The sequence below is a fragment of the Rhinatrema bivittatum genome, chromosome 11, assembly GCF_901001135.1.
Source record: "Rhinatrema bivittatum chromosome 11, aRhiBiv1.1, whole genome shotgun sequence".
NCBI lineage: Eukaryota > Metazoa > Chordata > Amphibia > Gymnophiona > Rhinatrematidae > Rhinatrema > Rhinatrema bivittatum.
Window position 1 is genome coordinate 63,483,486 of NC_042625.1, and position 26,162 is coordinate 63,509,647.

The following is a 26,162-nucleotide window of genomic DNA, read 5'->3' on the forward strand; positions in this document are numbered from 1 at the left end:
TTTAAGTTAACTTAGAAAATAGCCACTGCTATTACAAGCATCAGTAACATGGAATAGACTTAGTTTTTGGGCACTTGCCAGGTTCTTATGGCCTGCATTGGCCACTGTTGGAAACAGGATGCTGGGCTTGATGGACCCTTGGTCTGACCCAGTATGGCATTTTCTTATGTTCTTAAGACCTCATCGGTGTACCCCGCTTGCGGACCATTACCAACTCTACGGAGATACTCCCTCTGGGTATTCCCTATTCCTCTGACCCTGTGTCTCTGGGTCTGTGAGACCTCCTCTCTGGCACCCCCCGCTCCGCGGGTAGTGCCTCTATCTCTTTAATAAAGACTCTAGCCTGATACTGTGTCTGATGTCACTGAGACCTCGCCTCCCGACAGTGAGGCTCCTCCCTGTGGGTGGTACCATCTCTCACCTCGGCCCAGGGCCCACAAACTACTAATCCTAACATTGGGATTGTGCCCGTGGCATTTTTTAATATATGCCCAACTATGGGCTTTTTGTCAGCAACTGATGAAAGAGGGTGGTGAGAACACTAGAAAATTTCACATTCCTGCTTAAATTGTTTATGGTGAGACAAGGTACACTTTCTCATTTGTATATCTTTTATAAATCTACAATATCATATCCCATTTATGACAACCTACTGGCAAAATGGCAAGCTGATATTCAGGAAGAATTAGACTCCCAGATGCTTAGAGATTGTTATTTGTCTATACAAAAGATCACTAATGTAAATCTAAGAGAAATGCAAGCGAGCATTTTTCGCAGGTTTGTGTACTCTCCCTTGAGGGCATACCGAATGGGTATCATAGTAAGAAATGTCAGTCTCAACAGGCCTCTTTAATACATTGTCTATGGTCCTGTCAGGGAACCCAGGAATTCTGGGAATCAGTACGGAAAGAGTTACCTGATTTATTTCTCATGGATATTAAGTGGTCATGCTCATTTTGTATACTTAATCATGATAATGGAGACGTCTCTATCAATAATGACAACATTTTGTTTTTTTCTAAGGCTTGTCTGATCATTTAAAGAATGTTTGTTTATTGTTGCACTGGTTAAAACTTGAGCCCCCTGCAGGGAGTATGTGGACCTCTTTAATGACAGAACTTTATCAGATGGAATATGGCTCTTTATACTCTATTTTTACCCAGAAGAAGAAGCCTTTTTTTCAGAGAGATATGGTTTCCATTCTATCAGTCCTTGTCAAGGTCGGTCCAAAAGCTGTTTCCCCTGGAAAATCCTCATGAGTAGGGTTCCAAGATTCTTCGTCCATTTGTTTGAGTGTCCACAAGTTATGTTACATTCAGTGGACAATGACCGTAGGCATTAGTGGGAGGGGGAACGGGGGGATGGGAATGGTTAAATGGGGAAAATTGGATTGCTGTGGTTCAGTTTTGCAAACTATGGTGATGTTGTATATCTTGTAGATTTGTCTGTATACCATCATCCCTCAATAAAAATGTTATTGAAAAAAAAAAAAGATAGAAAACAGACAGTAGGATTAAATGGTCAGCTTTCCCATGGAGTGGTGTGCCCCATAGATCTGTACTGGGACCAGTGCAGTTTTACATATTCATAAGTGATCTGAAAAAGGGAGCAGTGAGAGAGGTGATTTGCAGATGATAACAAAATTATTCAAAATTAAAACAAGAGCATATTCTGAGGAACTGCAAAAGGACCTTGCGAAACTGAGAGATTGAGCATCTAAATGACAGATGAAATTTAATGTGGCCTAGTGGAAAATGACCTAAGGCGACAGGTCTATTCTACATTTCTTCCGCATTCTGGCTTCAATAGATTGTCTTCCGGTTTGCTTTTTGGGTTCTAGTGGAAAATGATGCACATCAGTACACAATACTGAGTTCTGTATTAAGATTCACCACCCAGCATTAGAACCCTAAGCTCAGCGTGCAGCATCAGTCAAAAAAGCAAACAATGTTAGGAATATATGAAAAGGAATGGAGAATGTAATGGAAAATAGTATATTGTTTCTGTATCGATTCATGTGACCACATCTTGAGTATTGTGTGCAGTTTTGGTTGATCCCATCTCAAAAAAAGATAAAACAAAATTAGAAAAAGTACACAAAAGGTCAACAAAAAATGATAAATGATAAAGGGGATGGAAAGGCTCCTTTATGAAGACAGGTTAAACAGATTAGGGCTTTTCAGTTTGGAGGAAAGGGATCTAGGTGTCATCATGGATAATATATTGAAATCCTCTGCTCAGTGTGCGGCAGCAGCCAAGAAAGCAAATTGATAGGGATTATTAGGAAAGAAATGGAGAATAAAACAGAGAATTTCATAATGCCTCTGTATCGCTCCATGATGCATCCTCATCTTGAGTATTGTTATGAGCAGGAATGGGGGAGCCCAAAGACTGTTGCTGGGTTGTTTCTCCCTGAGTGGTATAGGCACAGCCCAGATAATGGCAGACAGCAGCTGAGACGAGAGGCAAGGGCAGGGAAGGCGGCTAGCAGAGAGGTCGAGATCCAGGCCAAGGTCGAGGCAGGCGGCATACAAGCAGGATCCGAGAAGCAAGCAAAGATCAGAGCAGGTGGCAATCAGACAAGGTCAAGATCCAATCCAAGTCAGCACCAAAAAAACAGTCTGAAGAGGCTGTCGGGAAGTAGGAATAGACAGGATAAGAAGGCAAGACTGAGATGAGGCTGGAACTGGAGGCAAGACAAGGACTGGAGCATGGCAAAGTAGCACACATTACAGGCAAGAGCATGGCTGGAGATCTATTGCTGAGGTGCTGACTGGTAGCAGAAAACGTCCTTATATACTAGGATAGGATGTGATATCATCAGCCAGTGCCACCAGAAAGTCCTGGTATCAGGGCCTATAAAAGGATATTCTAACCACAGTCCTTAGAGCTGTACAGAGCAGGATGCTATGCCGGAATACTTGAAAGTAAGGGGTGTTACAGTACCTCCCCATTGCCCCTTCCCCCCACTCTCGGTTTGGGCTTATGAGGAAAGAGGCGGTAAAATCTGGATGCATGGATATTTTGGGCTGGCACCCAGGACCTCTCTTCAAGTCCATAGCCCTTCCATTGTTTCAAATACAAGATTTCCCCCCAGGAGCGCTTGGAGTCCATGATTTCCTGTACCTCATATTCTGTGGCTTCATCGGTGATCACAGGTATGGAAGCGTGAGGTTTCTTATTTTTCCATCTTAGGACCATGAGCTTGAGAAGCGATACATAAAAAAAAGCCTTGTATCCTGAGGGAAGGAGGTAGATAGATCTGGTGACCTATCAGCTATATCTTTCAGATAACAGGGTAGAGGTCTATGAAGTGGGGTGTGAACTTTGTGGAAAGCTACATCAACTAGATGTTCTTTGTACTTTGTAACCATACTTTATCCCCTGTTTGAAAATGAGACACGGGGTGACATTTCCTGTCAGCATTATACTTATATTTCTCAGCCACCTTTACTAAGATGTCTTTAGTTGTCTTCTAGATAATAGATATATCTCGAAATGCATGTTTAGCAGTTGGAGAAGAGGTCATCGATGGAACTGGTAGTGGAATCTTGGGGTATCTACCAAAACAATGAAGAAAATGTTGACCCAGAGGATTCACTTACGTGGTTATTGTAACAAATTCTTCACAGGTAATAATGTGCACCAGTTGCTTTGCTGCACTGAAACATGAGCGCAAAGAAACTCTTTAAGAATTTGGTTTATTCTCTCAGTCTGTCCATTGGCTTGGAGATGGTAGGCTGACAAGAAATTGTGTCATATTTAACATCTTGCAGAAATGTCTCTAAAACATGGAAGTAAGTTGAACTTCTCAGTTGCTCACTATGTCATCTGGGAGCCTGTGGAGTCTGAAAATGTGTTTGAAAAATAGTTTTGTAAATATGGGAGTGGAAGGCAGGGATGTCAGAGGGCTAGAATGGGTCATTTTGCAAAATCGGTCTACCATGACTTGAATCACGGTGTGGTCCAGGGACTCTAGTAGATCATAAATGAAGTCCATGGTTACGTGAGACCATGGCCTTTCCGGCATAAATAGAGGCTGGAGAATTTCCCAGGATTGGAGATGGGATGTTTTTGCAGGAAGACACACATTTCCTCACTTCTTCGGCTATATGGAGCCATAAGTAGGTTCAAGAGATCAATTCCAAGTCTTCTTTATACCGAGGTGCCCAGTAAGCTTGGAGTCATATCCACATTTGAGAACTAGTCCCTGTAGGAGCTTGGGTGCTATTACATTTCCTGGGGGAACAGAGAGCAAGATGGTAACCAGGACCTTAGCTGGATCAATAATGGATTATATATCGGAAGTGACGTCGTTAACCTCCAAGGACTGAGAGAGGACATCAGCCTAGATGTTCTTCTCTGCAGGTCATAACATCAATTTAAAATCTAATCTATTGAAAAACAATGACTGCTTGGCCTAGTGAGGGTTGAGTCGACGAGCTTCAATTAGGTACAGCAAGTTCTTATGGTCCCTGTAATAATGAATGGATGGACAGCACTCTCCAGAAGGTATCTCCATTCCTCCAGAGTTAGCTTAATGGCTAAGAGTTCATGATTTCCGACTGTATAGTTTTGCTTGGTTGGAGAGAACGTCTTGGAGAAGAACGAGCATGGCAGCAATTTGCCATCAGTTGCCACCTGGGACAGTATGTCCCCTGCCCCAGTAGATGAGGCATGGTTGGTAGGTGATGGGTGTCAAAATATAGGAGCGGTCGTAAAGCAGTTGGTTGAAAGCTAGAGATGCTTCAGGTGGTCAATCTTGTGTGCTGGCCCACTTCCAAGTGAGGGCCAGCACACTGTAGTAGAATAGTTTGGGATGAATAGAAAGTAATAATTAGCAAAGCCCAGGAATCATTCCAAGGGCTTAAGGCCCATTGGTGGGATCAGTCCTGAATAGCCGAAAGCTTGGCAGGATCTATCCTAAGGCCTTGATCGGACATAATGTATCTCAGAAAAGGAAGTTCAACTTGTTCGAAGGAACATTTCTCTAATTTTGCAAACAGTCCACTTTGTCTTAAGACATGTGAGGAAGGTATTCTCTTGTTCATAATGTTGAGGTAGAGACTTGGATTAAATCAGTATATCATCTAGATAGACCAGAACACAGTAGTTTAGGAGGTCTGTAAAGATGTCATTTCCAAAGTTCTGGAAGACAGCTGGTGCATTACAGAGAACAAATGGCATAACTAAATATTTGTAATTTCCGTATCTGGTGATAAAGGCTGTCTTCCATTCATCCTGCTCCCAGATGCAAGTCAGGTTGTAGGCCCCTTGGAGGGCCAGTTTTGTGAAAACAGTTGCTCCTTGCAGCCGTTAAAACAGCTCAGAAATAACTGGTAGTGGGTATTTGTTTCAAATAGGGATGGCCTTAAAGCCTCGATAAATCTATACAGGTTGGAGTAACCCGTCTTTCTTCCCTACAAAGAAATATACTATTCCAGTCAGGGAGGTTGAGGGCCAGTTGAAGCCTTGATCCAGATTCTCCTTAATGAAGGAGGACATCATCTGAGTCTCTGAAAGTGAGAGGGATAAATGCTTTTCCTAGGTGGTGTCTTCCCTGGGAGCAATTCAATAGGGCATATCGTATGGCCGATGAGGCAGGGTTTCAGCTGGATTCGTATTGAAAACATCAGCTTCCCTCCAACATAGTAAGTTGGAGGGAAGCCAGGTAGTTGCTGCAGGTCCGATTGCACCAGAACCAGAGGTGGTCATATTATTTGAAGGCATTAACAGAAACAGTAGGATCCCCAAGCAATGATACCTTCGGAAGTCCAATCAAAGGTCAGAGCATGCTGTTGCAGCTAGGGAAGATTCAAAATGACAGAGTTAATAGATTTGGGCAATATATAGAAGATCAAGACCTCTCAGTGTAGGAAACCAATCTGTAAGGTCATGGGCTCAGTTATGGCCTGGATGCCCCCAGACAGGGGGTCTCAGTATATGGAGGCAATGATGATACAGTTGTTCAGAGGAATGTGGAATATGGTGATGTCGGACCAGTGCTTCTTCAATGAAGCGCTGGATAAAGAGCTAGTATTCCAGCTATGAGCCATACATGAATTAAAACAGTACAGATTTAGAGACCAAAATAAAATAAATGTATCATAAGAGGCCCTTTCTTGCCCATCCGAAATGTCCTTCAGTCCCATGATAGGTGCCACTGCTCTACAGACAATCTATGGATAACTGGACAACTTACCCACCGTGCCCCGCCAATGGCATTGGATATGTTCTAGAACAAAAATAGACTATGTTGACATGATCCTTTAGGGTCAAGGAGACAATAACTGATGAGGTTATATTTTGAAATGTTATACTTTCTTGGGACTGTAATGAGTTGAAAATGAAAAGGTAGTTATTTAGGGGAAGATATTCAAAAGCCATTTAGACGAATAACCTAATAGTTTATCCGTCTAAATGGCTTACTTGGTTTTATTCAGCCCTTATCCAGCTAAATTCTAGCCGGGTAGCTAGAATTTAGCAGGATAAAAAAAGGGGCATTTTGAGGGCGTTCCAGGGAGGGGCTGAGATATGTGGCTATCCTAACCAAATATCAGGTATATCCGGCTAGGTTAGCCAGATAACTGGAGACCTGCTTCAGAGCAGATCTAAAGTTATGTGGCCTTGTGTGGCTGGACAAAGATATCCGGCTAAGAGCACTGTCATCTTCAAAAGTAAAAGACCAAATAAGCTGAATCATCCCCTCCCTCCTTCCCCGCCCCCCCCCCCCAAAAAAAAAAATCAACATAATAACAGTGCAAAATTAATATTCTAAAACCGCCTCCTAAACCTTTTAAAAATGTCACGATTTACCCAGATAAATTATCCGGCTAAGTAGCACGCCCCAATCTGCCCACTGTCCGCCCACAAAATCCTCCGGCAAAGAGATAGCCAGATAAGTCACTTATTTGGCGATCTAGTGGCCGCAGAACTTAAGCAGATATTCAACAGCTGCTAGATCACTGCATAAGTCCCACTTATTGGGCCCTACAGATTTTTCCTCCAAAATTTCACCATTTTTGAGGTTTGATTAAAAACAACACTGTAAAAGAGGTATGGTCCTATATCCAAGAATCTGATTTCTTATTGTCCTTTTGACCCAATAGGATCATGTCAACATAGTCCATTTTGGTTGTAGTTCTCTCGAGAGTGCTGATTTCTATTACATTTTAGAATTTGCTGCCACTGTTAATATTATGGTGGTTGCTTGTTTACCAGGTAATGTAAGATACATGCTTTATTCTCCCCACACTCTCTCACCCTCCCCCCACAAAGATGCTCCCCAGCACAGAAAGACTCGGAGAGGACCGGCTTGGGTGAACGCTGCCGCGTTTGCTCCAGGAGACAATGACATCCTTGTTCAGTCGTGGGAACAGTTAGTTTTATTGCATTATCTTGTTTTACATTTGCTACTGTTGACGCCAGCCTCAAGAAGGACTTTCCTGGGAATGCAGTGTGTGCCGTGAGTCTGAAATAAAAAAACCTTTGTGTCTGATCTCAAGTCTCCCATTCACCCCTACCAGGGCGGTCTTAAAAGGGAAGGAGGAGGGCAACACAGCAGAGGGAGGGGGCCCGGCGTATTTTGAGCTTTTCAATCTCTGAAGGGCTAGCACCCTCCTTCAGTCTCCCTTTCCTTATGGCTTTAGGGTTTTATTTCTTTTAAGATTATTTTCCCATTTAAGGACATTTTCAGGATCACTTTCGGAGTGGCTTACACACTTAAAACCAGAATTTATGCTCGTAAGTAGCTGTTTGATAATAGCCCCAGTGGCTATGCGCATAAAAGGACACATGAAACACGGTTTCATATGTATTTTTACGCATACTAAATAGGTGTTGGGGGAGGGGGGGTTGAGTTGCCACTTACAAGGTCTATGTTTGATTTTAAAAAGTGTGCGCCTTAGTGACCCTGCATGAATTTCGCCCTGCTTGGAGCGGGTGTGTGTTTGTGCGTGGTGACCAGTGCCAGTTACCCAAGGGATCGCCAAAGCAAACGTAGGCGCTAACAATTAACCTCCCTAATTACTTGAACTTAAACATGGCTTGCAGCTTGCTCATGGTTTGCTACAACAATACCAATGAATTTTAAATTTTTATTTTTTTATTTTTAAAAGTGATTTAATTACGAAAAAGTACATCTAACATAACAGTAAATGACAGCAGAAAAAAAGACTGAAATGGCCATCCCGTCTTCCCAAGGCATTTAGGGTTATAACTGATCAGCAACTAAACTTGAAGCCTTAACGATTAGCACTGCTGCTCACAAGTTTCATACTTGAGCTAACTCAACCACTGTCGGCGTGTGCTCCCATTTCCACCTGGGGGAGGGCAGGATTCTTTGCCACTGTGCAAAGCAGAACGTGCACAGAATTTCCCTCTCTCGGAGAATTTTCAATTTTCCCGCAGAGGCAAGAGCACGCTGTGGCATAATCTTAAAAACTGACTCACTGGCAGGAGCAGGAGCCGCAGACTAACTAAGGGCCGGCCTAGTAGGAAGAAGAGAGAGGAGGCAGAGTGACTGAGAGAGCCCGCATCTCCGGGCTCACCTGAAGAGCATGCACCGGACCTCCTCTGCCATGTGGACACGTGAAGAGCCTGCCTGTGCCACCCTTCCTGTCCCGTGGGTGACATATGAAGAGCATAAGCCCCGCCTCTTTCTCATCATGCGAGGACACGTGAAGGCCATTCATCTCTCCTCCCTCTCTCCCATGGAGATACACAAAAACCCATACAACCTGCCTTCTCCTCTCCTGTGAAGAAACATGCACCGGGTTTCCTTCTCTCCTGTGGGGACACATGAAAAGCACGCCCCCGCCGCCTCCTCTGCCAGGGAACACAAGAAGAGCAGGTGCCCCACCTCCTCCTCTCCCATGGGAACAGATAAAGGCGTGCCCTGCCTCCTATGCCAAGGGGACACATGGAAAGGTTGGGTCCCGCCTCCTTCTCTCCCATCACACTTGCATTGGTCACTTCCTGTCTGATTTGGTTTGGAGGGGAAAAAGGAGGATGCAAGAGAAAGAGAGGGAGTGGTTGAGAGTGAGTGGAGGGGTTCAGACTGGGATGAGGGAGGGAGAATGGAGGGCAGGGCCATCGCTACAGGTGGGCAAGCGCCCGCCTGGGGAACTGAGCCAAGGAGGTTCCAAAGAGGTAAAAAGCGAGTTGGCCCGCCTTCCAGCCCCTTCCTATTCCAAACATGGGGGCAGGAACCACACAGCTAGCCTGGGGAACTTTTCACCTCCTCCCGCCGGCTCCCAGGCTGGCCATTAGCGGCCTACTCTTCCCCAATGTAGGGGCAGAGCTAAGTGCTGAGGAGGGGCTCGGGCATCAATGACTGCTGTCGCTGAAGGTGCTGTGCTGCCCAGTGACAATTCAGCTGGAGGGGAGAGATTGAGGAGGAGGCAGTGTGGTGAGGTCAGTCTGGGAGGTGGGAGAGAGACTAGTGGAGATGGGTTGGGGGTGGGAGTTATCCACTGCCTTATGATACAATATTACAGTACTCCTTGGGGCATTCTGCATATTGTTATCCTGCCTTGAGCATTTTTATGGAAAAGCAGAATAGAAGTCTTAATAAATAAATATAGCTTTGAGTAAAACATTTGTATGTATTATAGTTTAAAAAGTACTCAGACAGTTATTATATGGTGTAACCTTGACAAAATAGGCAGCATTCAAAAATGTTGTATGCAGTGACTGGTGAGAGGAGGGGACTGACCATGTGTCCAATGTTTGCACCATGTACTTAGTTTTCTGTGTGTCCACTTCACAAACTGTGCAGCTTTAACTTCCTGTTCCTCAAGCTTAGGTTCCACTGAAGGCCACTGTTCAGGGCCAATCACTGTGGCTCTGGCACGTAGTTACTTTTACCTCCCTTCAGCCATTTGACTCCTTTCTCCCTCTTCAAAGTTCCCTTGCTCACGTACACATTCCTTATTTCTCTTAAGAACATCCACGTGGCACACATTTGTTTTTTTTAATTTTTAAGTATATGCTACGTGCAAACAATAGGAGCCACTGCTGCTGATTTGAAGTTAAAAGTCAGTATTAGTGGGTCAGCTCAGTTCTATGAAGAAAACCTGGGTTCACTTTCCTAGGCCAGGAGTCTCAGTGATTATTCGACAGTGACACCTAGTGGCCAGAATTAGGGTCCAGAGGAAGCTGAGGCCTCTGGCCTCTGGCCTCTGGCCAAGGTTCATCACTGCTATGCCTGGGCTTAGTTGGGAAGATGATATGAAAATAAGGGAAAATTAAAAAAAAAAAAACCAATAGTTTTGAGTGAAGACCCATGGTGCTGTAGCCCCCCAAAAGACTATTTCTGATTCAGCTGGAAGCTCAAAAAGGAGAAGGAAACTTCTAGTTTAACATTTAAAAAAAGACTATTTCCATGTTGGCTGCTTCTTAACAGAGCTCATTCAGTTTCACAGGTTGTGTGTGTGTGGCATTTTGCTAAGCCTTTTACTCAGGCAAAGAAACAAGAGACTTGTTCCTGCTGTTCTTACATTTCCTTTCTTTCTTAGGAATTGTTTGTCCTTATCATATGCTGCACTCCAGCAGCCTGTGCCACAGCAGCAGGAAATCTTGCCAAGGTTCACACAGCCATGCTGAACTTTGCATTTGTATCTTAAATTATTGTAATAGGGACTATCCAATATGTGTCTCTGTGCAGCGCTGCGTACGTCTGTTCCACACAAATCATGACAGTGGGAAGCAGGATTTGGTGCGAGTGGTAATGGGACCACTTGGCAACCATGACCATGATGCAATCAAAGTTGACGTAGGGAGATCACGTGATGTAATGGGAGAGTGAGGACACAGGCCTCATCTGCCCTGGGGCCCCACTCCCTAGTCTGGTCATATTTTCATCTTTAAAATGCTTTTTTGAATTACCGGGTTGGAATTTGAACTCCCAGCTGGTGCTGACCTGTTTCAGTAGATTAGCAACATATATGGCTACCAAACAGGCTCCAAAAGGGAAGCCCACAGTGAGTAAAATGGCCGATGGCCTTAGCAACCCCTCCGTCTCCAAATTCGGGAAATGACAGGATGAATCATAAATTTGAAAATATTCATTCCCAATTCGATGAAATACAGTCTTTGTTGGCTAACAATACAAAGAGATTACAGGAAGTAGAGACGCATCTTACCAGGGGTTGATGACCAAGTATAGGCTTTAGCGCTGAAGATGGCGTCAATGAAATTTGCAGCTGCAAAAAATGAAATGAAGCTTGAGGACCTAGAAAAAAAGGCAAGAAGATGTAATCTTTGCTTCATTGGCCTTCCAGAATATTTTAGTGAGCGTGATCTTCCTTATATCTTAGAATTGTAGCTAACTAAGGCTCTGGGCCAGACTGATGCACATGGCACTGTTTGTGTCGAGTGTGGTCACAAGCTGGGAACGCGGGTTTCCACACCAGTCATCGCAAAAAGTCAGAATTATTGTTACAAGGAAGATATCCTGCAGACAGAAAGTTGTAAAACTGAAGGGAGGACATTAAGCAAAACTGATATTTGGACTCAGGGCATGGGCCCCATGAGCCCGTTGCTGACGACACCCCTGCAGTTGTCCCTGTTATATCTTCCAGCTTCACGGTAATTTGTTTCAGTTCCTCTGAAAACTCTAGCATTTAGCTTTCAAAAAGCGGATATCAATAAAATGAGTAAAACAGAAAAAAACCCTAAAAGCTGCAGTTACAAAGGTTAAGAGTTTACAGCAGTTGTGGACATTATTTAAAAATGCCAACTTGGAAGCCAGGCCAGATGTATTCCAAGCGTTAAAAAAGGCAGAAGGAAGGACAAACAACTGCCAGCACGGTTAAAAGGTGAGGTGAAAGAGACTATTATAGCCAAAAGAACTTCTTGAAAAGAGCCAAATGAAGAAAGCAGAGACAAATTCAAAACATTGATAAGACAGGTAAAAAGAGAATGTGAAAAGAAGCTTGCCACAGAGGCAAAAACTCATAGTAAAAACGTTTTCAAATACATCCGAAGCAGCCTGCCTCTGAGGGAGTCAGTTAGACCCCTAGATGATCGAGGGGTAAAAGGGGCACTTAAGGAAGACTAGGGTACAATGGAATGACCAAGCGGGTCGATTTTAAATCCCCGGCGCATGCAAACACCAGGAGATATGTGCGTGGCCAGGTCGCGCACGTTTTCCAAACAGCCTGGCCACGGCGTGTATCTCCTGGTACGCGCAGAAGTGCCGGGTTCCTAAAAAAGGGGCGGACTTGGGGTGGGCTGGGACAGCGTGCACCGGCAGCCAGCCGGTGTGCAGAACTTACTTCTGCTCTTGAGAGTAGGTAAGTTTTAAAACAAAAACGTTTAGGTGAGTTAGGGAGGGATTAAGGGTCAAGGCAGAGAGGGGAAAAGGGAGGAAGGATAGGGGGTTAGGGAAGGCCCAGTCACGGCGCCGTGTGCTTTTAAATAAAATCTCCCCAATGCACGCGCGCGTGGGTATCGGATTTTATAACATGCATGTGTCGCCGTGAACATGTTATAAAATCAGCACATCCTTTTTAAAATGTATCTTCATTGATCAGTAATTCTGTTATTGGAAAGTCGGTATATAAAAATGCTAAATAAATAAAATAAATAAATCTTCATGGAGGAAGATACTGGGGAAGATACCCATGCTGGAAATAGTATTTAATGGTGATGATTTGGAGGAACTGAAGCAAATTACAGTGAAGCTGGAAGATGTAATAGAGCAAACTGCAGGGGTGGTGTTAGCACCGGGCACATGGGGTCCATGCCCCAAGTCCAAACATCAGTGTCCCGAGTCTCAGCCTTAGCTCTCACTAAGCAGGAGGCTGCAGCGCAGCTGTGTTGGCCGGAGTCCACATGGCTCAAGGAAGAGGAGGAGGCGGCTGCTGTGTTGGCCAGGCCATGTGGCCCGAGGAGGGGAGGCTGCAACAATGTCGGACAGGCCCACATGGCCCGAGGAGGAGGAGCTACAGCTGTGTTGGCTGGGCCAGCATGGCACGAGGAAAAGGCGGCTGCTGTGTTGGCTGGGTGCATGCAGCTCAGGAGGAGACTACTGTATCAGCCAGCCTGTGGGGCTGAAGAAAGAAGGCTGCTCCTGCCTACATCCTGCACACTCTGGGGAAAGAGAGATAGAGAACATTTGTGCATGTGTGTGTGTGACAATGTGTGTGTGAGAAAGAAAGCATATATGTTATGTATATGTATGAGAGACAGCATTTATTTATTTTATTTAACAGCTTTTATATACCGATATTCGTAGATACATCATATCGGTTTACATAGAACGTAACGTGGAAATACATGGAACAGCATGTGTGTATGTATATGTGTGAGTGACAGAGAGCATGTGTGTATGAGAGAGAGAGAGCATGTGTATATATGTATGTGAGAGAAATGTTGTGCAAGTCCAAGGAAGAGGCTACTGTTGTCTCTATATTCCATGGAAAGAGAGAGTATTTTGTGTGTATGTGTATGTATTTTAGAGAGCATATGGTAGAGAGCATGTGTGTGTGTGTTAGCAAGCGAGTGTGTGTGTGTGTGTGTGTGTGTTGGAGTGTGTGTATGTGAGAGAGCAGAAAGTTTATGTGCCCCCTTCCCCACTAATCCATGGCAATCTTAGGGTGACTGGAAATCAAAAGCTCCCAGGTATGGAGAGCAAGGGATTTTTTTTTATCCTTATTTGTTTTCAATATTGGGTGTTATTTGTTGCGTCTGCTGTTTTTAAATATTTTATTGGTGCTTGGGAAATAAAAAAAAAATCATGAGTTTTTAATTATTGCATATTCTTTTTGCCAGCTGTTTTGAAATGTTTGTTTTTTCTCTGAATATAGTTTTATTAATATGATTTATATTTCTTGATTTCGTTTTTGATTTTTAAGGTGGAATGATGATGATTATGGTTTTCCATTGTTGCACTGCATACAGAGTCTGGCTTGTTGTGGTTTCAAAGTTGAGTTTGTCTACTTGTTTCTATTTATATTTTATGGTCTCTTTAGTCTGTGTTTGGTGAGGGTTTGTCTGTGTTCTGCTTGTGTGACCAAGATGAGGTATTTTGCTAGCATGTAGTTTCTGTTAGAGATCTGTAGCAGCTTGGCTTGTTCTATTTTCCTGATAGGAGGTGTACAGGTTTTGTAGGGTCTAGTGTAATATTTGCTGTGTTACCTTTTCATAGGTAGGGCTGTTGCTATTTAAGTGCTGGCAGTTAGTGCTATATTTATATTGGAATGCAAGTTTTACTATATTGTAATTGTAAATCACTTTTTTCAGAGGATTCATTGCCAATTTGTTGTCAGATTCTGAAAAAATGGAGGCATTATGAAAGAAGAACTCTGTGACACACTCTCTCTAGCCCCTGAAGCAGTCATGTTTTGTCGAAACGCTGGCAGTGTCAAGCAAGAATCAGAAACGGATAGGAAAGAAAAACTATCAAGAGGTTGTGCCCTTTATTCAGTTTAAGATAAGCGCTTGACACTTTTTTCTGTTGTTTGAAATATAATATCCAGAGAGGGTGCTTTGAAATAGAATATAGAAGGCTTTTTTGAGCACATTTTTAATTGATATTGACATTTTATTTGCATCATAAAACTTGAAAAAATGAATGATAATATATATATAAAATTAACACAAAGATTTCCTATTAAAAATGGTATATAAATTTTGTTAAGGTGCAGCCGAAGTAATGGCAGGTGCCTAATTTGGAGATATTGGATATTAGAGATAGCCAATAAGGTATTAACACCCTATATTTTGTTTATTGTATTTGAGCATTGAATAAAGACATCAGAATTTTAAAATCTTTACTGTATTGTAACCAAAAGCCTAAATGTAAGTGGCTATGTGATGTGCTCTGCTGTGATGTATCTGGGCCCCTCAGCCAGTTGTGAGTGTACTTTGAGAAGAGATCAGTGAAATGTGTGGAGGATTGATGCACTCATAATATTTCTGTAACAATTAATGGAACGCATGCATCTATGCAGATTATGCTCATCATTCTTATGGTGTTTCAAATAGATTCATGAGTGAATCACTCATCATTGATAGCTCTGATTCATTGGGGATACTAGAAAAGAAAGAGCAGAGAGACGAAAAAGAGAGAAGGCAGGTTCAGGGGCAGTGGTGGTACATTTATGCAAATGTCGGGTGTCTCTCCTTTCCCCAGTCCTCAAATATCCAGTCCTAGCCTGTGGAAACTTTGACAACACTGGGGGGGGGGGGCAGGAGAAGGAAAGGACCTATAGGCCCTTGCTCAGACCTTTGAAGTACCTAGCAATGCTGCTGGCAAACTGACAAACTAAAAAGTAGCAAATCACCTGGACCAGATGGTTTACATCTTTCAGAATTCAAAAATGTAATTGAAGACCTATTACTAGTAATTTATAACCTACCATTAAAATCATCTATTCTACTTAAAGATTGGAGGGTGGTCAATGTAATGCTAATACATATAAAGTAGTTAAATCGCAAGCGGATTGTGATACATTACAGGAGGACCTTGCAAGACTGGAAGATTGGGCATCCAAATAGCAGATGAAATTTAATGTGGACAAGTGCAAGGTGTTGCATATAGGGAAAAATAACCCATGCTGTAGTTACACAATGTTAGGTTCCATATTAGGAGCTACCACCCAGGAAAAAGATCTAGGCATCATAGTGGATAATACTTTGAAATCATCGGCTCAGTGTGCTGCAGCAGTCAAAAAAGCAAACAGAATGTTAGAAATTATTAGGAAGGGAATGGTTAATAAAACAGAAAATGTCAAAATGCCTCTGTATCGCTCCATAGTGAGACTGCGCCTTGGATACTGTGTACAATTCTGGTTGCCACATCTCAAAAAAGATATAGTTGCAATGGATAAGGTACAGAGAAGGGCAACCAAAATGATAAAGGGGATGGAACAGCTCCCCTATGAGAAGAGGCTAAAGCGGTTAGGGTTGTTTAGTTTGGAGAAGAGATGGCTGAGGGGGGATATGATAGAGGTCTTTAAAATCATGAGAGGTCTAGAACGGGTATATTTGAATCGGTTATTTACTCTTTTGGATAATAGAAGGATAGGGGGCACGCCATGAATTTAACAAGTAGCACATTTAAAACTAACTGGAGAAAAATGTTTTCACTCATTGCAAAATTAAGCCCTGGAATTTGTTGCCAGAGGATGTGGTTAGTGCCTTTAGTGTAGCTGGGTTTAAAAAAGGTTTGGATAAGTTCTTGGAGGAGAAGTCCATTATCTGCTATTAATCAAGTTGACATAGGGATTAGCCATTGCTATTACTGGCATCAGTAGCATGGGATCTGCTTCGTGTTTGGGTACTTGCCAGGTTCTTGTGGCCTGGTTTGGCCTCTGTTGGAAACAGGATGCTGGGCTTGATGGACCCTTGGTCTGACCCAGCATGACAATTTCTTATGTTCTTATGTTCTTAAGGGCTCCAGGGCAGATCCAGGATATAGACTGATGACCTGATGCCAGTGCCAGGAAAAATTGTAGAAACTATTCTAAAGAACAAGATTACAGAACTTATAGATAGACATGGTTTAACAAGACACAGTCAACATGGATTTACCAAAGAGAAGTCTTGCCTCACCAATCTGTTACATTTTTGAAAGGATTCATATATGGATAATGGTAAGCCAGTATATATATTATATTTAGATTTTCAGAAAGCAAAGTCCCTCATGAGAGACTCCTGAGAAAATTAAAAAGTCATGGAATAGGAGGCAATGTCTATTGTGGATTATAAAATGGATAAAAGATGGGAAACAGAGAGTAGGAATTAATGGTCAATTTTCTCAGTGAAAGAAGGTAAATAGCTGAGTCCCCCAGAGTTCTGTACTGGACCAGTGCTTTGCAAATAGTTAGCTCCGCCCATAGACTAACATAAACCCTGGAAAACTACTCCACCTCAGACTTGGCCTTAAGTTTCCAGTGCTAATAAAACACAAGGTAAGACAGTGCACCTCTCTGCATTGGGGGGTAATAGCTAATACCATCATTAGCATGGAATTTCCATGCAAAGGCGCTAACTGGAACGTACAGTGTTGTGCGCAGATCACCTTGCTGCATCTGCAGTTAAAGTCTTGTGCACAAAAACCGTGTGCACAACTGGGAGTTAAATTGTGTGCTGGGCTGAGCGCACCTTATTGCATCGGCCTCTTTGCCTGGAACGTGGATTTATTGGGTTTTGTATAATTTCCAATGTGCCTGGTAGTGGAAAGTTTACGTTGTTACTGAGGTAACGCCAGAATTTGTAAATTCTGTACATCGAACTTCACCTGTGAAGGTATAATTGTGTTCTTCTGCGGTTGTACATGTTTTACATATCTCAATAAAGAGGACACTTGGCTTTGTACACTGTATTCTTCAACCTTGGCTGGGGGATTCGCTCCGTACTTTGATTTTATGACGGTCACAAATGTCTTTGATTATGCAGTTGGAATGGCTACATGTAAAAGTAACTGGGGAGGCAAATAACAGGAGCAGATTGGGATCTCAAGTCTGCATGCTTTATTCTCTGTGCAAATGTCCACAGCTCCTCTGTCCGCAAGACAAGTTTCAGGGGGAAAGAACGTGCTGCAGGCAGTGTCACCTTGAGGCTTTTACAGTCAAACATGCACTTGGTAGCACTCTCATCTAAAAAGATTTAGTTCAAGTGCCATACAAAATCTATTCCAGACTCATTTCTCACTCTCCCTATTTTATACATGCCAATGCCCTACCTGAGAGATTTAGGGAGATTTGTCTTAATCAGCTCTTCAAATGCATTAAAAGCAGGGAACATGCAGAAGACAATAAAAATGACAACATTGTAAAAATATACGTTTAGGTACAATAGTGTGCACCACACAGTGTCATAGGTATATTTCCCGTGACTGCAGTGTCCCTCCCCACAGAACTTACCCTCTGGGTTTAAGCATTGGGGAAGTGAAGTAACTTGTTGGAGGTCAGTGAATAGCTGCACAATCCTTTGTGCTTTAGACTGAAGAGAATCAGTCTCCAGGGTCTCTGTTCCCTGCTCCTGTCACTACACTGCCCAGTCAACATGGCCAAAAACAAGAGCCTTCCTTTTAGAGAAGGGGAGTAAGTGGTGACCACAGTTATATTTCCTAAAGTACATGACCTGAGCTCTGTGGGGTCTTATCAGACCATTAGATCTGAGAATAAGAACCAAAATGAATATTTTCTCTTTTGCTCCTCTTACCTTGGGCCCCGCTGTCCTCAGGGGCCGCTGCAGCTCCCTTACCCTTTGAACTCCAGTCGGAAGCTCTCTTGGGCACAATGCAAGTGTTAAGAAGCACACTAGCTTCTTAACACTTGCATTGTTCGGGAGACTGAAGTCATACCCTGGTTTATGAGTGTAGTTCATTCCTGTCATGGTATGCACAAAATTAACCCATTTGGAGACACTACCCCACTAGAAATACTCTGATTTCCACAGTAAGCAAGGTCAAAAAGGGCATGACCTGTACCCCCCTTGCCTGGACTTTCATTGACTGGTTATTAGTTTCCCTTTTACACCCAATAAGGGGATGATAAGGCCATGTAAAGTAGTCCGATAGCTTTTGTGCGGTCAGATGTCCAGGAAAATGTCTCCCAACTGACAGTGGCCCTAGAGCTGATTTTAGGAGATCCTCCCACTGCTTTAATCAGCAGGACAGGCCGAGAACTTAAAGTGGAGTATCCGAGAGTATGTCGTGTTTGATTTGAAAAGTAACTGGCCAGACACCACCGAACAAATAACAATATTTACAAAATCAGGAGAGCTGTCAAGAGTCTCTAACATGCAGTTTTTGACAGAATTTGGAGCTCATTGGACTGAAGGGTTATAGATCTCTGCAGAAGCCCTGAAATCTAAGAAAAGCATCTTCAGGGGGTGGGCAGGGAGAGGTGAAGGGTGATGGGGTAGGGGGTGTCTCCTACAAGTTACTAGAAGGATTGACATGAAGCAGTAGCATTGCCTGGCGTACTGAACCTCCTTTGCAGACTTGAGGACTCAGCCCGCTGTTTCCCAGTGTTATAAAATTGATATGCTCCAGCAAGAAGCAATATGTGGAGAGAGCAAAGAAATGATGGAAATGTTAAACAAGTGCTTCATTTCAATGGTCACTAAAGAAGACCCTGGAGGAGGACCATTGCTGGCTGACAAGAATGTAGATGAGGAGGAGGAGTAGATGAAACCCATTTACATTTTACATGTATTAAAATTTGTGAATCGCCTAACACAAAAAAGGCCTAGGCGATGAACAGGATAACATACATAATCATAAAACAGATACCAAATGATAAAAACTTAAAATACAAAAAACCAAAACATTTGACATAACATTTAAAGAATAAATAACATTAACAGAACATAAAAACTAAAACATGTAAAAATTTTATCAAAGCTCCATTTACAGAAGAGAAACATATAGGAGGAGCTAAGCAAACAAAGTGGACAAGGCCATGGGGCCCAATGAGATACATCCCAGGATTCAGCGGGAGCTCAGAGATGTGCTGGAGGGGCTGCTGAAGGACCTGTTCAATAGATCCCTGGTAATGGGAGTGGTGCCGCGGGATTGGAAAAGAGTGGTGGTGGTCCTGCTTCACGAGAGTGGTAGCAGAGAGGAGGCCGGAAACCACAGGCCGGTTAGCCTCACCTCAGTAGTGGGAAAATTAATGGCGAATTTGCTGAAGGAAAGAATAATAAACTATCTACAATCAGGCTGGTTGCTGGACCTGAGGCAGCATGAATTCATCAGGATAAGGTCCTGCCAGACAAATCTGATTGATTTGTGACTAGAGAATTGGATTGAGGCAGAGCACTAGATGTGATTAACTTGGATTTCAGCAAAGCTTTTGATACAGTCCCACATAGGAGACTCGTGAACAAATTAAGAAGCTTGGGAGTGGGCGCCAAGGTAATGGCATGGATTGCAAACTGGTTGTCTGACAGGAGACAGCGTGTAATGGTAAATGGAACCTACTCTGAAGAAAGAACAGTGTTAAGTGGAGTGCAACAGGGATCTGTTTTGGGACTGGTTCTGTTCAATATCTTTGTGAGCGACATTGCGGAAGGGCTAGAAGGTAAAGTTTGTCTATTTGTGGATGATACTAAGATCAGTAACAGAGTAGACACGCCTGAAGCAGGAGTAAAGAGAATGAAAAGTGATTTAAGAAAGCTTGAAGATTGGTCGAGGATTTGGCAACTGGGATTCAATGCCAAAAAGCGCAGAGTCAGGCATTGGGGTGCAGTAATCCAAAAGAACTGTATGTGATGGGGGGTGAAAGACTAATGTGTGCACAGACTGGGAGAGGGACCTTGGGGTGATAGTGTCTGCCGATCTGAAGGCAGTGAAGCCATGTGACAAGGCGATAGATAAAGCCAGAGGAATGCTGGGCTGCATAGAGAGGAATAATCAATAAGAAAAAAGAGGTGGTGATGCCCTTATACAGGTCCTTGGTGAAGCCTCACCTGGAGTATTGTGTTCAGTTTTGGAGGCCGTATCTCAAAAAATATAGAGACAGGATGGAGGTGGTGCAGAGAAGGACGACAAAAATTGTGTGGGGTCTGTATCGGAAGGCTTATGAAAAGAGGCTGAAGGATCTGAATATGTTTACCCTGGAAGAGAGGAGGTGCAGGGGAGATATGATACAGATCTTCAGACACCTGAAAGGTTTTAATGATGCGTGAGCTTCAAATCTTTCCCATTGGAAAGGAAACAGTAGAACTAGGGGTCACGAAATGAAACTCCAGGGGGGACAACTCAGAACCAATATCAGGAAATACTTCTTCATGGAGAGAGTGATGGATGCCTGGAATGCCCTTCCAGAAGAGATGGTGAGGATGAAAACAGTAAATGAATTCAAAAGGGCATGGGATAAACACTGTGGATTCTTAAAGACTTATGGGTGATAATGAAAAGGATGCATGGGGGTAACCTGCACGGAGCAGCAGTTACTACCCTTAAGAGAAAGCATGGGGAATTAGTCTTGATGCTTTTGAGGCAACTGTAACATCTCTCTCCAGCCAACACTGGGCCCCAAGTTTTACAGTCTAGGGTACTGATACGCTGACATTAGGGATAAAGCACAGGACCGCTTCTATGGCCAAGTCCAAAAGCAAAGCATGTTCAAGCAGCATTGTCTGAATTATCAGTAAGGCTGCGCACCATGTAAAAATGTTGCTAGCAGTAATTTTGTTTTGGTTTGATAGTATGGTTTTGATTGTAAGTATTACTATCCTTAACATAAGGCATGGGTGTATCCTGCACGGAGCAGTAGTTATTACCCTTAACAAACACATGCATGCATGGAGTGGCAGGTACTACCCTTAGTCACATGGGGGTAACTTGCATAGAACAGCAGTTACTACCATAAGAAACTTGCTTGGGCAGGCAGGATGGACCATTTGGTCTTTTCCTGCTGCAATATTATGTCAGTACCAAAAAAAGAAGTGTATTATCAATCAAATGAAAGAAAAATACAAACTTTGTTAACACATTTTGGACAGAGAGAGAGTTTTCTTTTATATCTATCAGAAAAGCAATGTCTGAGTTCTACGTATGGGCACTCATCAACCCCACCTCTCTCATGTGCATATAATGAAAACATTACACAACATATATCCCATATTCCTTCAACATGAGCACATTTGCACGATAAGCACGTCTTCATCGGGACTACATTATTTATTTATTTCGAATTTTTATACACTGTCGTTCCATGTATAGATCACAACGGTTTACAAAGTGACATTCATAGAATAGCTTTGGTATTCATGGACATGCATTAATATCAAATGAAATTATCTAGAGTGTGTTAATAATTGATCCGGTATTTAAGGTAAAGAATAAGGAAAATTAAAAGGAAATGATAGTGTTAGCATCTTAGTTTTGAGAGTCTTATATACTTTCATTGGTTTATGCTTCATGATGTGATTGTTTTTTATTCTTAATGTCTTACATCAACCCACATATACAGTAAACCCATTTCTCAGCAAACAATTTACAGCATCATAGTCAGATCTTATGTTGCAACTCAGGCCAGCAATGACACATTGATGTACCCAGAAATCAGCAGGAAGCAACACAGACAAATACTGAATTACGGTTGCAAGTTCAAACAAGGGTAGTCAGTGTCACGTACATAAATGCCATACTGATGGCTGTGTTAAGGGGGAATTCAGCATAAATACGTTTCTTATGCTCTGTTATCTATTTCACAGGTTTGCCATGTTTTCAGATTCAGATAACTTTATTGGCATGACAGTTTTATACGTGTTGCCAAATATATAGAATGATTAAAATAAAAGGGGACAATTAGAAAATAAAAAGAAGTCCGTTCAGGTGTAGCAGCAGACTTCTGATCCCCCCCCCCCCCCCCCCCCCCCAGCCTTCCTAATAGCTCATCCCATGTGCACAGCTAGTGCTTTAGAACGAGTTCGTTCTTTGAAGTGTGTGTGCCTGGGCTCCAGCGCGCAGATTCAGACGAGCCCTGTAACGGAGAGTGGGGGGCGGAGGGGGGAAGCGCCCAAGCCTCTCTTCCTGCAATTGGCTTTCGTTCAGCAGGAACCAGCGCTGAGCCCCAAAGAAGCAGCCTCCTCCAGTCTTCCAACCTGTTTGAGCCGGTCCTGGAAACTGATGATTCAAGGGAACTTTTGTCTGAGGCAACCCGCCTTCTGCAATTAGCCTCCCGCAAATAGGCTTCTTTCCTTTTGCAAAACGTGACAGGGGTCAGGCCCGCCGCCCCTCGCAGCTCTTCTCTTTTGGTATTGTTCCTCCTGTTTATCCCCTTTAGGCAGGACGAGTAGGAAGGACAGCGTTTCAGGGAAGGGACGGGGCATTGCATCACAGAGGCCGGAGGCAGGGGGTGCGCCGGGGGGGCGGGGGGGAGTGTCTCGTTCAGTGCGTTGATTGGCTGCCTAGGAGAGCGCAAGGACCTATAAAGCCCGATGGAAGCTTGGCTTTCTCCAATGAGACGGCAGCTTTAGAGATCGGGGAGCGCCAAATCACTGGAGGATAGCAATAAACTCATACAAAGGGCTCCACGTTCCTGTAAGTATGCAAGAATCTAGCCCAAATGGGAAAAGATGCACTTTTTAGATCTTTTTAAATCTGATGTTCATTACTGTTTTAAACAAATAATAATAAAAATGTTTTAAGTTTTTGTGTTTTAAACAGTACTGCTGTTTGTTAGTGTTTTTCAAGTTGTTTCTATCCGTACAGGCAGGCAGACTCCTTTTTAATCTTTTCTCCAGCTTTACAATCTTTCTATCCGTGATGGGAAAACTAAAGCGAATGTAATATCAGTCATGCATTTTTTTTTCTAGGTTGTACCTGTAACGTACGATATTGTACATGCAGTTACTACCTTATTTTATGCAAATATAACTAGTTACAATTCGTGGTTGCTTAAAAAAAAACTAACTACCGCTACTTTTTAGTTACTTTAAATACTGCACAAAATATTAAATAAAACAATAGGAGTATACTACCGTCCACCTGGCCAAAATGATGATGAAATGCTAAGAGAAATTAAGGAAACTAACCAATTTGGCAATGCAGTAATAACAGATTTCAATTACCCCAGTACTGACTGGGTAAATGTAACATCAGGACATGTTAGAGAAATAAAGCTCCTGGATGGCATACATGACTGCTTCATGAACGACTGGTTCAGGAACCTACTAGAGAGGGAGATATTTTAGATCGAGTTCTTAATGAAACACAGGATTTGGTGAGAGAGGTAATGGTGGTGGGGCCACTTGGCAATAGTAATCATAACATGATCAAATTTGAATTCAGGACTGGAAAGGGAACAATAAGTAAATCTACAGTTCTAGCTCTAAACTTTCAAAAGGGAAACTGATAAAATGAGGAAAACAGTTAGAAAAAACTGAAGGGTATAGCTACACAGGTTAAGAATGTACAACAGGCATGGACGTTGTTTAAAATGTCATGTTAGACGCGCAGTCCAGATATATTCCATGCATTAAGAAAGATGGAAGGAAGGCCAAACAATTGCCAGCATGGTTAAAAGGCAATGTGAAAGAGGCTATTTTAGCAAAAAGAACTTCCTTCTAAAATTGGAAGAAGGATCCATCTGAAGAAAATAGGAAAAAGCATAAGCATTGGCAAGTTAAATGTAAAACACTGATAAGACAGAGAAAATTTGAAAAGAAGTTGGCTGTACAGGCAAAAACTCATAATTAGAACTTTTTGGGTTTTTTACATTTATAATAATTTATTTTATTAACTTTTAAACATTATTGCAATGTAAAAGCAAAGAAAAGGTTATCATATACATAATAAAGGTATAAACACTTAAAGAAATTCACAACTTGGTAGACTCAAAATATAAAATATGAACTCCACAAGTTCCCATATAAAGAGTGGGGGAAAAAAATAACTAATAAGAAAGATATTCAGAATTGGAGAATATCTAGTGCCACCAATTATTCAATAAAACACAACACTCCCCCTCTCAACCCACCACAAAATCACACATAATGACCATCCCCCACGAATCAACCCTTCTTATTTCACAAACCACAACACTACAATGTATATTAACAGCACTGTTATAATCAACATTTCTTTCACTACCTCTACCACTATTTACAATGCCCACCCCTCAATCACATTGTCACATACACTACAAATCTACAAGAGCTACACCCCTCCCTCCATAACTCAAATTGCCAAAGACACCCTTGTTTCTAAGATTATCATTACCCATGTTCCATAGTTACTCACAGCACAGACTATTGTTGTAAAGAATAAACCTATACAAATGGATTCCTTTGTACCAATATAAAGCTATGCTAAATCTATTTTGCATCAATGATAAACCTATGCTAAACTCTTAGTAACTCTATGATAAAGCTATGTAAATCTAAGCTGTCACTTTGTAAACCAGTGTGATAACACTAGTTGGAACATCAGTATAGAAAAACAAATAAATAATGCCAAATCTACCTAAAGTTATATAAAACCTTTTTAAAATATATCCAAAACAGGAAGCCTGAGAGGGGATCAGTTGGATCATTAGATGATCGAGGGGTTAAAGGGACACTTGGGGAAGATAAGGCCATCGCAGAAAGACTAAATTAATTCTTTGCTTCAAGTGTTTACTATTCCAGAGATGGTTTTCAGGGGTGAAAATTCGGATGAAGTTAACCAAATCATGGTGAACCTGGAAGATGTAGTAGACCAGATTGACAAACTTGAGTAGCAAATAACCTGGACCAGATGATACACACCCCAGGATTCTGAAAGAACTAAAAAATGAAATTTCAGACCTATTGCAAGTAATTTGTGTTGAAAGCGTAGACTCTAGGACTGATGTGGAATAGGCACAACCTGCAGGAAGAGCCCTGCAGGTCCCCACTGTCCAGGCCGGGCATCCCTCTACTGGTTCCTGGAGGTAGCCCTTCGGCTACTCCAAAGCTCTTTTGGACTGACAAACAGGAACAGCAAATGCGTGAGCCCATGTGCCATGGTGCAACCTTAAGGCAAGTCCCAGGGTCCATGCCAGTGGCAGGCAAGTACGTCTTGACACAGATCAGGCAGAGTCCACGAGTCTGTACAAAGGCAGGACATATAGCTGAAGGCTTAACAAAGATAAGCTGAAGCAGAGAACTAGCAAGGGTAAGGCTGAAGGCTTGAGACAAGACCTATGACTTGTAACAAGGCTGATGGCTTGCACAATGCCCAGCTGAACTAGAACAGAACTGAAGACCGGAGCCAGGCCAAGCCAAAGACTGGAACCAAGCCAAACTGAAGAACGCATCAGCAGAGTCAGACAGAAGGCCCAGGGTCCAGCAGATGGAAGGCAAGTGAGATTCAACACAATCCAGGGTCAAAACAGGCAGTGAGTGAGGAGAATCCAGTAACTGGTCCAGGCTCAAGGCAAGCAGCAAGCGAGGCAGAAGCCAAAACCAGGCACACATCAAGCAAGGCAAGGACCAGGAACACCAAAGGAACCTGTTGCCAAGGCAAAGTGTCCAGGTTCAGGCAGGCTAAGTAGTTTGGAGGGAGTGACATCATCGTTGGGGAGAATGCCCAGCTCTCCCTCCAATGTGCGCAGAATTGTGCGTGCCGATGCACACATACGCCTGTGTTTTCCTCTGCCAGGTCTTAATTGCGAACGTGTCAAGGCGCCAACTGATGGTTCCCTACCATGCAGTGAGCATCTGAAGCCAGGTAT

General features: G+C 42.8%; 1 protein-coding gene across 3 annotated transcripts in view; it reads left to right on the plus strand.

Annotated features, from left to right (window-relative positions):
• Positions 1–26,162, plus strand: part of LOC115073276 (L-serine dehydratase/L-threonine deaminase-like) — a 46,307-nt gene that overhangs the window by 8,133 nt on the left and 12,012 nt on the right. Inside the window, exon 1 of one of the 3 annotated variants that reach the window (XM_029571578.1) lies at positions 22,923–23,008. The exons of the other annotated variants lie outside the window; for them this stretch is intronic. The gene's annotated coding sequence lies outside the window, so the exon portion shown is untranslated. Of the gene's footprint in view, positions 1–22,922; positions 23,009–26,162 lie in introns of those variants that run through there. 3 annotated transcript variants of the gene reach the window in all.